The 13660-nt window shown below is 43.8% G+C and overlaps 1 protein-coding gene across 17 annotated transcripts in view; it reads left to right on the top strand.

Annotated features, from left to right (window-relative positions):
• The window catches only part of ptprsa (protein tyrosine phosphatase receptor type Sa), a 256606-nt gene that overhangs the window by 53036 nt on the left and 189910 nt on the right, over positions 1-13660 (top strand). For 4 of the 17 annotated variants that reach the window (XM_085774647.1, XM_085774643.1, XM_085774636.1 and 1 more), the window contains exon 1: positions 7128-7637. The exons of 11 other annotated variants lie outside the window; for them this stretch is intronic. The gene's annotated coding sequence lies outside the window, so the exon portion shown is untranslated. Of the gene's footprint in view, positions 1-7093; positions 7638-13660 lie in introns of those variants that run through there. 2 more of the 17 variants (XM_085774639.1, XM_085774633.1) reach the window with 1 other exon arrangement.

The following is a 13660-nucleotide window of genomic DNA, read 5'->3' as shown; positions in this document are numbered from 1 at the left end:
ATCATGTGGAAGGAGTGCAAGGCCATTCAGATACAGGTCAGGTGCTCTAACTAATGTTCAAACATCAAAATAGAAAAAAAAGTGATGTCAGTGACTTAGATGATTTGACATAATGGTTGGTCCCTGATGGGGTTTTTTTTTGAGTACCTCTGAAACTCCTGATCTCCTGGGATTTTATTGCACAACTGACCCAATATTTTTTTTCACCTCAGGAAGGTGCACAAAAACTAAACTAATGATTACTCCGTTGCATAATCACTCTTCAATCAGAATAAACTTTGTTGAATCTTGAGGAGCAGTGGCTACAACAGGTCATCGGACCACATTTGGGCTGCACCCCTGTCTGCCAAGAAGAGAAATCTGAGACTGCAGTAGAGGTGTGATCGCCATCATTGGACAGTTGAGGAAGTAACCTTGTCTGATGAATCTGGATGTCTACTGAAACAGACGGATTAGGTCAGAACTTGTTGTCATCAGCATGAATCCATGGACCTGACCTGCCGCGTGTCAGCAGTCTAGCCTGGTGGTGGTTGTGATGGTAGTGTAATGGTGCGGGCAATGTTTTCTTGGCACACTTTGGTTCCCTTGATACCAATAATTCAACATTTGACTGTTCCTGTGTATCCATTTATGGCCACAGTTTACCATATCCTAACGGCTCCTCTAAGCATGATAACCCACCATGCCAAAAAGCAGAAGTCTTGCTGGTTTCAAGAGCATGATAATGAATTTGGCCACCAGATCTGAGTCTAGTAGAGTGCCGTTGTGACAAGGTAAAACAGGAGATTGACAGCATGAAAGTGCAAATCTGCAGTAATTGCGATACAATCATGTCAACGTGGAGGAGGGTCTCAAAGGAACATTTACAAAATTGTGAGGAATTCATGCCACAAAGAAATGAGGCTCTATTGAAAGCAAATGGAGGCGCTACCTGCTATCAGTATGGCGTTCCTAATGATGTGCTTGGTAAGCGTATCTGCATGTCAGTTTCACAGAGCAGTGCTCCATGTGCAAGATGCTATCTGAGGAGCTCAAAAATTCCCAAAAATGCAGTGAAAGCTGACAGATTTATTCTCTATCAGAAGCATGTAATTCATCTCATTCCCCTCCCTGCCCCTCCCAGTACACCCACCACGCTCCCATCTCCATGCTCAGACTCCTGTCTGTTGCAATGCTCACTTGTGTATCAAGGTAATGAATTCATAATCTCTCTCAAGCTCTTTGTAGATCTCTATCGTGGTGGGAGATAAGAGGGAGCATTGTTGCACTCTAATAGCCGTCAGTCTGCCGCTGTTCCTGCCTGCTGTATCTCTGTGTGTGTGTACAGTATGTGTGTGTAAAGCAAACCACCCATCACCACAAATCCCAGCACACTGTCCTCCATTTTGGCTTCTGGGGAAGTTAGAAAAAATATTCATGCCCAGAACACAGTCACTTAGCAGCAAACTGTTGAAACTATTACGTTCACCAAAGGTGGCCAATGTCTCCCAAAGAGCCGAGAGTCAAGCACTGGTCCACTTTCTCTTTTCCTTCCAGGGTCTTGTTTGCACTAAAACACCACATAGCACTTCCCAACCTAGCTGACAAACACTCAATCACAGGGAGAGTAAATATCCGAGAGGGTGAGGCAGACTCGCGGTAACTAAACTTGCGACGGGGGGTAGCTCTCGAGGGCTGCCAACTGCCGCGTGCTCGTGTTTTTAATTGTGTTTTCGATGGGGTGATGAAATGTCCTCCATTTGAGCGCGAGCCGGCAGTAAGTGGGCTGTCGCCTCCAGGGACAGAGTGAGCGATGGCCTGCTCCTATCGGGGGTGATTGTGCCTCAACCCCTAAGGGTGACATTGATGAACAGAGGGGAGCAGGAAGACAATAGGAAAAGACATGACATTAGTTTTTAACTGTCTCTCATGGATTTAAAAACGGGGAAAGGGGGCAAGGAAGAACTGTAAGTATTTGTGAAAATCTGGTCAACCTAAACTTTGACTGTGTTGACAAGTTTGCATCACTTTGGGGGCGGTGCGTGGCGCAGTGGTTAAGGCGGCCGCCCCATGTAGAGGCTACAGTCCTCAACGCAGGCGTCCCCGGTTCGAATCCCGCATTGGGCAGACCTTTCCTGCATGTCATTCCCCCTCTCTCTGCCTCCCCCTTTCCTGTCTATATCACTATGTGCTGTCAAATAAAGGCAAAAATGCCAAAAAATATTTAAAAAAAAAAAGTTTGCATCACTTTGCTCTAGTGTTGTCAAACCAAGTGCTTCCTGCTTTTATACATGTAAAAGCAGTGACATATTTAAGGCGAGCTTTAGCCAGACTACCATTACTCACCTTTTTGGCTGGACCACAACAGCAGGGCTTGCCCTATAATCTAAAATGTCCTTGACTGACTGACTGGCTGAATGACTGAGTGATCATATTTTTACCACTGGTCAGAGAGTGCCTCGTCTCTGAGTTGGAGTTTCTACAACAGGTTCAGTTAGGGTGTCTGCAGTACTTATCAAGTCTTATCAAGATTTGAAGAATTTATTAGTGCTTTATTAGTGCTGTCAAATTAAAATGAACCATCTTCAATAATCAGCAATGATCAACAAACAGAGATGAAGACTAAGTCTCGCAATTTGGTGGAATAAGGTGCAGTCTCTCTCAAACACTGGAAACCCACTGATGGTGAGACTGGTCCTTAAAGGAGAAGTAAGCGATATTTTTGTGTTAATATAAGTCTTAAATAGTGCTATCTTCCGACAGCAATCACTTACATAGAGTGTTTGGACCGAAACACTGGTCTGTCAGTCCCTCTGCTCTGCTCTGAGCCGAGGAGAAAACTTTTCTCGTATCCTACAAGTTTTATCCAATGAGGAGAGAGAACAGCATGAAGGGCTGTGTGTGCAGCCAAGGGCTGCGCGTGAATGTGGTGATGTAGGGACAAGGACCAATAGATCCATGACGAGGGCGGGGACTGCTAACTCCATCGGCTGACAAGACGTTATGGTGTGTTCAAGGCAACCCGTAACTCGTGTTTTTCCGACCTGTGAAGTCGTACCAGTTCGATCTGGTACGAGTTCACGGGTCGAAAGTTACGAGTGGCCGTTATAGTGACTTTCACAGGTAAAACACGAGTGGGTTGCCTGGAACGCTACAAAGTCGTAAGTCGTGACTTGAAGCTATAATTTACGGTTTCAAAAGCCTGCCTGGAACGCAGCATTAGCCAAAACGACCGGATCGCTTACTTCTGCTTTAAATCCAGACATGGTCATGTAGCCGTTGTTGTCTGTTCACATGTGCAAACAAACAGTTCAAATTCTACTTCAAAATCTACTTTCCTTTATACAGTGTGTGATGTTCATCAGTTCATACAGTTTATTCAAACAACCCTCATTAAAGGAAAAGAACATCAACCAGACAACAAGAAATATTGTCAACAAATGAATTTTTTCATTACAGTTACACCTCTTGACAGCTGCAGTTACTGACGGTTTCCCAGGTGTTTGGGAACTCCAGGGGACACTGAACTTTGCCTCTATAACAGGAAGTTAATAACTCTCATTATATGCATCATTTTGTAGTATAGGAGACAGATGAATTACTAAACCTATGACACACAGATCAGAGAGGCCAGGGGACTAGTCATTTGTAACTGCTAAGCTAGAGAAACTAGCAGAGCTGAATAACAACAAAATAAACAACAGAAACACCAATGATGGGAAATGAGACCAAACCTTTACTGCAACTCAGCAGTAAAAACCCTGTTAACACATGAGGGAGTTCTGTCCACTGAAAAGTGGGGCTCATTTGAAATGGTTATAAGAGGTGTAATGTTATAGACATGTAATGCAATAATTTTAACATGGCAAAAAGCAGTGACGGAAAATGAGACTTCATACTAACTTATTGCTATGACCGATTATAAATATTAAAGAATAGAAGGAAGTTAGAGATAAAGACCTGTAAGTGACCCTCAACACCATCTGCTCCTGGCAAGAAACCATGTTTGGAGGCAAAGAAAACTTGTCCAAAGCAAAACGCTCACACAACGATACCGGTGGAGCCACATTCTGTTTTAATCTGCATATTTGTTACATATGAGCAATGTAGACATTCTCAGTAGTAAAAAGTGAATTTTATGTCTCCAAGTCCATTTCTTGAAAACATGAAAAAATATGAGCTGCTTCTGTTAAACATTCTGCTTTCCTGAGATGTTCTTTTTTCCTTCCATGTCAGTTGGACAACAGTGATAAGCAGATATTGTGATGAGGACCACCTTTGCTTGGAAGCATAACAGCTGACAGAAGGAGGCCAGTAGTTTCCACCAAGGTTCAGTGGTCGTTTGGAGCGTCTTCACACAGTACATGCTGTTACATGATTTGCTAACAAGAAGCAAACGATTAAACGCGTTCCCTCAAGCACTTGCCACGTCTTCCGCTCTCTGAATTTACATGGCGTTTATGAACACTCACAAGGAAAACAAAAAAAAAAGTGGAGAGGGAGAGGGAGGGCAGGGGAAGAGAGCTCCTAGTGTGGAGGAGTCTCATTATTCTGTTATGGATTGCACATGTCAGGCAGTAAGTGCTCTTTTTATCCCTCCGAAGCGCTAGACTCGGCCACTGAGCGCATTTCCTTACCCGAGTGAAATTTACCATGTTAAGGCTCACGCCACCAGGGGAATGGCGGCGAGAGCTCTGGGTTGCCGCTAAGATTTACCGGCCTGATTAAATAAGGGGTTGTAGTGTGAGTAAGAGTCCAAGGGAGATATTTACGTAAGGTAAATGCATGTTTTTTACTCGCCAGCTAAATTGATCAGCCCCCCCACATCCTCCTCCACCTCACACCCCTCACACCTCCGTATGGTGTGTTACATGTCACGCTGGGTTTTAAACAAAGAGCAGAGAGAGGGCAGTGGAGGATTGCTTGTGGCACAGAATGGCTTTCTGCCAACACACAGCAAAGATGGCTCGTTTTTTTTCCTTCTTTCAAAAAAGGCCTGTGCCTGCATACCTTGAAAAGTTAACAGAAAATATGTTGCTGTTCCTTCTTCAATTGGGCAGGAGAGGCCTTTCAGTAGATGTACCACCGTATAAAGTATAAGTTCCAAACACTGTCTAATTCAGTTTCATCTCCTTCAATTTTCCATCACACAACGGTCGTTAATGCTCCTTGAAGGTGTTTTGAAGCAGTCAAGTTTATTTTTCTGTTGAGAGGCCACAGTGGCTTGGAGATGTTAGAATCAGTCAGTTACTTCTTCTACCTTCTGGATTTTGGATCAAAATAAAATAGGGAAGGAACTTTAATTGGCCTTAATCAAAGGTATATCAACATGTGACTGCATGCCGGTTAGTGGTAACCAACTGTGGGTCAGTTGACTAATGTGTCAACAGTCCCTTTCTGCTGGACAAAGTGGACACCAGCTGTCTCTATTGAGATTCAAATCCTACCGACCAATCAGAGCTGCTGTGTCAACTCAAGCCCAGGTTCAAAACCCTCCTCACTTAAAGCAGAAGTAAGCGATCCAGTCGTTTTGGCTAATGCTGCGTTCCAGGTACGCTTTTGAAACCGTAAATTACAGCTTCAAGTCACAACTTACGACTTTGTAGCGTTCCAGGCAACCCACTCGTGTTTTTCCGACCTGTTTTACCTGTGAAAGTCACTATAACGGCCACTCGTAACTTCCGACCCGTGAACTCGCACCAGATTGAACTGGTATGACTTCACAGGTCGGAAAAACACGAGTTACGAGTTTCCTTGAACGCACCATAACAGTCCTCGTCCCTACGTCACCACATTCACGGCGTCCCTTGGCTGCATCCCTGCATGCCGTTCTCTCTCCTCATTGGATAAAAACTGTAGGATACGATAAATGTTTTCTCCTCGGCTCAGAGCAGAGCAGAGTGACTGAGAGACCCGTGTTTCGGTCCAAACACTCTATGTAAGTGATTGCTGTCGGAAGATATAACTATTTAAGACTTATATTAACACAAATATATCACTTACTTCTGCTTTAAAGCAATGAGAGTAAAGTAGTTGAGCTGTCACTAAAGTAAGACTTCCTTTTGTTTTTTGTTTTGCTGTTGAAAGATAAGTTGCATTGGAAATATTTTTCTTTTCTTTTTCTTTCCTTTAATAAATGCTAATCAGGTTCATTTTGAAATTCTAAACAAGGACAAACAGGACATCTTCACGGAAGAGTGACAGCTTGAAAGAAATAAATATTCATGAAATAATTAGAACCAAGCAACATTTCCAAATTATGATCATGTTAAAACCGTGTCTGTGTTGTATTTTAGCTGGCATGGCAAGTCTTCCAAACTGTACATTGTGTAACCTTTTCTGTCATGGCTTTAATTATGATGCCACTGCAACTACACCATCCTGATATCATTACCTCATTGCAAGTGCATTAAAATATGTTTTTTATTATATTATATAAATGCATAATGGATCACATGGCCCGAGAAGTCAGCAGAATATGCAGGCTGCTTTTCAAATGCAAAACAATTTCAGCATTTGGGGCAAAATTTCACCAGAACAGAGGCTGACTGTTGTGTTTGTGTGTCCAGGGGGATCCTGGGTATGGCAGCCTGCAATTAAATGCAAAAATAACATCATTAATTTGCGAAAACTGCATATTTTACTACAAAGCATGCCTTTTTTTTGCTATTAGGCTAAAAGTCCTTGGTAGGAAAAGGTGATGTGTGAACCATTTGCTTTTGTAAATGAGATCGCTGTTGAGATGTTAGTGAAACAAACAAACGACAAAAAAAGAAAGAAAAATCTTACTCAAAGTAACGTTACACAAAATTTGAAACAGGATCCTTACAAATGTGAAAACCCAATTTTGCCCCAGTAGCCTACATTTTCACACGCACAATCCTCTTCTAAGAGGCTCGTGTCCTTGCATGATTGCTCCGTATATTTGCCCCCTCTTCATTCTGCCACCGGGGCGCAGGTTGAACTATAAAACACAAGATCGGCCACAGTAACTCCGTTTTTCGATACAGAGCCTCATTGTGTTATGATTTTCGACCACACGTACACCTGAACGCACCAAGTTGCAGGATTTACGGCAGAGGAGAAATCAAGAGACGGAAGTTTATGAGGCGGCTTGAACGCAGCACAGAGCTCCGTATTTTTTCCCCGCTGTGGAGGGGAGGGAGGAAAGAGAGAGAGGGGGGGTATTTGACTCCTTTCTCCCCACCCCCAGTCCGTACGAGGTGGATTTAGGAAGAAAGGAATCCAAACCTGGTACGCGGAGATAACGAGAGACACCAATAAAGAGATATAGGCTACAACTGGAGATCCGCGCGCGGCGGTGTCGCGCACGGATTATTATAGGCTATTTTATTTTTCTTTCATTGAGGAGCTTCGGGGCTTGGAGCGTCTGATCTGGGGGAGAAAGGAATACAAACGCACGGGGAATAATAGCAGTATTTTATACTCGCTCCCCCCCCGTTAACAAGTGACTGCTCTGCCGCTGGAGAAAGTGGAATATAGCGGTTTTTCTACTAACGGGGATGCGAGGAAAGTTGTTTATTTTCTGAGGGAATACGACTGCTCACCCACGGAGAATACGGATTTTTTTTAAAAAGCTGTCCCCCCGTAAACCAACTGGGGGGTAGTCTCGGAGGTACATTTCTCACGCTGTGGAAGTAAGTGCTCGCAACTTTTTCCTCTCTTTTAACACTTTTTGTATCACTCGAAAGAGCAGACCAGCGATATTCAGTGGTAAATTTAAAAAAAAGTTTGAAGAGGGGCGGAAAGATCCATTTTCATCTGTGCTGCAAGGCTGGACCGTTTTATCTAGCGGGTGTTCAAGCAAATAGACCTCAGTACGTTTGGAGAGAGAGAGAGAGAGAGAGGGAGAAAGGAAAAGGTATCTATTGCTGAATGTGTTTCAGAGGCAAACTTAAAGTGTCCCATATTTGTTCGGTGTTTGTTTTTTTATTAGTATTATTAGTTAAACTTAGATTTCCCACTCGGGATCCAGACAGAAGTGCAAAATCTCGATCCTGAGTCTGCGCTTTCAAAGATTTCCAAAATTCAGGACCCCCCACCCCCCCTCTCTCTTTCTCTCCTCTCGACACACACATCAAAAACTCAGCCTCCATTCTGCTTAGATTTTTTTCAACTCAACTGCTGAAACCATTTTGCATTTTAAAACATATTTGAATAGTATAAGCAGTTTTCTGTCACTGAAAGTGAGCATGCTCTGCTGGCATGATGAGTAAACTTACTTTCATCAGTCGTTTTAGAGAGAAATAACAGCCTAAAACGATTAGAAGAATAAGACTTTTGATTACTAGTGAAAATGGAAGAAAATCACTATTATTAATCTAATTGTTTGGTTTATGTTTTTATCTAATGTTCCATAATGGAGAATCAGGGTACTGTCTGTTGTGTGTAGGGTAGCCTAGTTGTCGGCTTTGTGTTTATTACTGTAATTGATTGAAGTTCTCTTGTTTTTCATGCATTATAAAAGAGGTCCTGCCAGTTATTTTCCTGATGTTTACACAAAATCCTTTAAAATTTGTAGCATTACCTCCTTTTTTATTTAAGGCTAATTTTCAGCCCTGAGAAGTTAATTTTTGTCTTATTGAGTTAGAAAGTTTAGATACAGCTCCAGGCTACAGTCCTGCTTTTCTTTTTCCTCTTCTTCTTCTTTTGTTAAGCAAGCTACAGTAAGTCAAGTGAGTCCAATTTGAATTGCAATGGATCTTAATTTTATCAGAACATTTAAGGCTAAACCTTCCCCGGGCAACACCACCTCCTCCCCCTTCCCCTCCTTTCCTCCCTCCTTCACACCCCAACAGCAACTGCAAGTCCAAAAAAAGATGCATAAAAGTAGCAATGCATTTCATTTACTGGGGGGTGGGGGGGGGGCACTGTTGTTCTTGCTTTTTACATCGATCAAAATAATACTAAATAATAACAATAATATGATAACAGAAGTATCTGAAAATTGAGGGAGTTCAGAGTTCAGCCACAAGAAAGCAGAGTGGACTCAAGCCAGGGGGATATTAATTGCACTGAGGCTTGGGGGTTGGAGGACAAGGCCTTCAGTTACACCTATAGTCAGTGGTGTATATTGCATTTTGTTGTCATTTCACACCTTAGTGAGCATTGTCTTTCAAACTTGGTGGAAAATGAACATGTATTCTGTTCTGTTTCTGCCATTATCGAAAAAACGACAGATTCTTCCAAATGCAATTTCCATTTGTAATTGAAATTCAGGTTTTACCCCCCCCTTTTTTGTTTAACTCCAACTCATCAGTCTTGTATTCCAGTATTCCATCAGCCTGCTCGGTTGAATAAATAAACCCATTTGTCTTATGATGAAAGTCACATGTTGATTGTCAGTAGCAAGAAGGAGTCTTGTCCTTCAGAGTAATTGGACAACACGTACACCGGGAGGCTTGTGCGTCAAGTGTGTTCTGGATTCTTAATGTGTCTTTAATTGAACAATTTATCACCCCTGATCACTGTCAAGTAACTGGGCAAAGAAAGACAAAAGGCAATGAAAATGCCAAGGATAAGCTGCCAGGCACAGTTGGTTGAGCGTGACTGGCGTTTCTGTCACAGCAGCATCAGCAAGGTGCTGTTTCATTTCATTTTGCCTACTTATTTCTTTTTTGTACAAAACACAAAAAAAGCAGATCGATGCGTTTGTGAATGGCAAGCTTGTAAGCAGTGGTAATGAAGAATGGAGGAAGGGGAGGGGGCAGCGAGAACATTACATCCTTGAAAACTTCTTTTATTGGACAAAACTTTTGATTTCTCCCCGGAGCTCCTTTCACTACACTTGGAAGAAAAGCTAATTGAATTGTGCCCCGGATATGATGCCTTTTTTTTTCTTTCTTCCCCCCCAAGTACGGAGGTCTCAGAGAAGTGTCCTCCTTGGGGTTTTGAAATTCATTTCCTTTGCAATTATTACTTTCTGAGCTGTTTTCTTTTATTTCCCCTACCTCAACAGTCGGGTGTATTCTGTCCATTTGTGACAGGATCAAAGGGGAACACAGAGGGAGATTCTAGATAGCTTAAGGCCTGACAGACTGGCTGTAAGCCATTCAAAGTCATGTACTTTACTCCCGGTGTTTGAAAGACTTTAGTGTTTTTTTTTCTTCTTTTTTTGGGTGGTTTGGGGTTTTTCACATTTCACAAGTGCATGTTTGACATTGTGACATAAACCAACTTCCACCATTGAGCAATGACACAAAGTAAACACAACTCTTGATCCTTCAAGAGTTTTTTATTCCTTGAGACTTTGCAAATGCTTCACTGAAAATAATAAACTGCAACACATGTCTAAAAGTCCGCCACTGCCAAAAGTCACACATACCCCACTGAATTCCACAGAAATATTAAATGCTGTGGCAATAAAAATGATTAATAACACTTATCTCTTTAATTACTCTCCCACTTTTACTACTTTAAATCATGCCATGGTTTAATCAGAAAGGGTATGAATACTTAACCACATAAGGAGACCAAAATATTAATCAGCAAACAATATACATTTAACACATGTATTACTCATAAGCCTGTGTTCCAGACATCCAAGTCTACTATCCAACTTTTTTTTCCCAACCCATTGCCCTGTTAATTTCATTCACATCCAAATTTGGAGCATTTTGGTGCCATCAAGTGCTTCACAATTAGCCGCAAACCACTTGACGCAACAACACAGTTAATAACAGCTGCTCTGAAGTGACTGTCGTCGTGGAGAGACAGGGAGAAATGTGCGCTGTGCAGAGGCGCTGTTGCACTCATAGTCCATGAGCCAAGACCCCAAAATTGGCCTCCCGCAATCGAACGGGTGGGCAATTTCTAGTTTGTTTTTTTGACTTGGTAGACATCTCTAGTGAACAGTTTGGCATGATAACCATTGCAAACAGGTAGCTTAGTGGTGGTTTTCATGTGTTGAATAGGTGGACCAGTAGAGTGGAAACTTGAAAACTGTGTATAGCGCTTGTTCGGTATTATGCTGTTTGTTGACCACTCAGGGTGCCTAAATCACTTCAAGGATGTTTTTCCCTTTTATCAAGACCCTACTGTAATAATAATAGACTCACCTCAGGAATACGTGAATGAAAATGTGATAAAAATTAGAACATACACATGAAATAGCCAACGTTTTTAGAGTGTTTTACTTTTCATGCAATAACAAGAACAAACAAATATTTTTTTACACAATTAAAATCAACTAAAGAGCTTGCTCCTTCTGTCACAAATAATGTGGAGCATACTGCCAGTACAGTATTTCAAGTGTCCCTCTGTCAATGACCTACGCCTGGCCAACAGCCTGAACGAGTTCTACTGCTGCTTTGAAAGACAATGGGACAGACCTGATATCCCCCACACCTCCAACCACCAGCCATCGATCAGCAACAGCTCCTCCAAACCTGGATCACCTACACAGCCCCACACCCAAGTGCCACCCTCCCCCACACCTCTCACGCCTCTTCCATTATAGAAATCAAATCAAATCAAAGAAGGAGAGGTGAAGAGACTGTTTAAACGGCTGAACCCGTGCAAAGCTGCAGGCCCAAACTCTAGCCGTTTTCCTACTAACATCAGCGGGTCGACGCAGGTTTTTTAAATGCGGGTCGACCCGCTAACAATCAGCATTTGGCTGCTTTCCCATTGACCAAAATGAGCCGGGTCTGTCTGTCTAACCCCCGCATAAACCCCCGCTTTCACGGCGGCACAACATGTCAGTTAAACAGACTGTCGCTTCTTTTTTTTCAATCTTTTTTGGTCAGTGTTCTTTGATCTTCAAATCCCAGTCTTGAATGCAAGCAGAGCTTTGTTTTGGTAGCCTACGTGAGACGCGACTGGTGCGATGATGTGGCATCACGTAACGCCCAATGTCATCACATAAATTAGCGGGTTGAGCCGGGTCTGGTGTTTCCACTGCAAGCCGATCAGAGCCGAGCCGATTGAAGGCGATTTTAACCCGCGTCGCTTGCCGAGTCATTTGACGCGGGTCGACGGGGGGGCATACATCAGTCCGACTGAAAAGTCTGACGGCTCATTTCTCCGACTACCCATTCTACAGTGTTAAGGTTAGGTTTAGGGTAAGGTTGAGGGTTAGGGCTACTTAAGTCGGAGAAATGGGAGGTCGGACTAATGGACTCAAAAATAAAGAAATGTATGGTCGGAGAAATGGGTAGTCAGACAGACGTCCCGGGTTGACGCGGGTCGGTGCGTTTGTGGGTTTAAACGGGGTTTTTTGGCCAGTGGGAAAGGGGTCTCCCCCTCCACCCTGAAGCACTGAGCCAATCAGCTGTCTCCGGTGTTCACACACATTTTTAACACCTCACTGGAGAACTGTCATGTGCCAGCTTGCTTCAAGGCCTCAGCCATTGTTCCAGTTCCCAAAAAGACAAGGCTCACAGGCCTTAATGACTACAGACCCGTTGCTCTGACTTCTGTGGTCATGAAGACTTTTGAGTGCCTCGTCTTGACCCACCTTAAGGACATTACAGTTCACCTACAGAGCCATCAGATCTGTAGATGATGCTGTAAACATGGCCCTCCACTAGCACCTGGACTTCCCAGGATCCTACGCCAGGATACAGTTTGTGGACTTCAGCTCTGCCTTCAATACGATCATCCCAGCTCTGCTCTGTGACAAGCTCTCCCAGCTTAATGTGCCTGATTCCATGTGCAGGTGGATTACGGACTTCCTGACAGACAGACGGCAGTTCGTGAGGCTGGGGAAGCATGTCTCTGACACCCGGACCATCAGCACTGGATCCCCCCAAGGTTGCATCCTTTCTCCTCTGCTGTTCTCCCTGTACACCAACAGCTGCACATCTGGACAACAGTCTGTCAAGCTCCTGAAATTTGCTGACACCACCCTCATCTGCCTCATCTCTGATGGGGACGTGTCGGCCTACAGGAGCGAGACGGACCCTCTGGTGTCCTGGTGCAGCATGAACAACCTGGAGCTGAACGCTCTGAAGACAGTGGAGATGATAGTGGACTTCATAAAGGACCCACCTGCCCTCCCCCCTGTCATCCTCTGTGACTCTACAGCGACCCTGGTTGAGTCCTTCTGCTTCCTGGGCACCACCATCTCCCAGGAGCTCCAATGGGAGCAGAACATCAGCTCCCTCACCAAGAAGCCTCAGCAGAGGATAGGCTATACTTCCTGCTGCAGCTGAAGAAGTTTCACCTCCCTGTGAAGATGCTGGTGAACTTCTACACTGCCACCACTGAATCCATTCTCTCATCCTCCATGTCAGTCTGGTGTGCTGCAGCTACAGCCAGAGACAAGGCCAAACTGCAGCGTGTCATTCACTCTGCCCAGAGAGTGATCGGCTGCAGCCTCCCATCTCTTCAGGACCAGAGCCAGAATTGCTGCTGACCCCTCTCACCCTGGACACAAACTCTTCCAGTCCCACCACTCTGGCAAAAGGCTCCGGTCCATCCGGACCAGGACCTCACGCCACAAGAACAGTTTCTTCCTCTCTGCAGTCAGCCAAATGAACAATGCCCCAATTCCCCCTAAATAACCCTAAACCTATGGATGTAATATGCTATAATGTTAATGTCATCTTTACTCACTACATCTTAGCCTTCTTAACCTTGGATGTATATGTGTATATATCTATATATATTTTCCCCCTCGCTCTCTCATGCACCCAGTGGAATTAGCGCCAACTAGTGG

This window comes from Trachurus japonicus, chromosome 4 (genome assembly GCF_045865225.1).
Source record: "Trachurus japonicus isolate A0001 chromosome 4, Traja_1.0".
Taxonomy (NCBI): Eukaryota; Metazoa; Chordata; class Actinopteri; order Carangiformes; family Carangidae; genus Trachurus; species Trachurus japonicus.
Note: the sequence above shows the minus strand (reverse complement) of the source record. Positions and strands in the feature narration are given on the sequence as shown.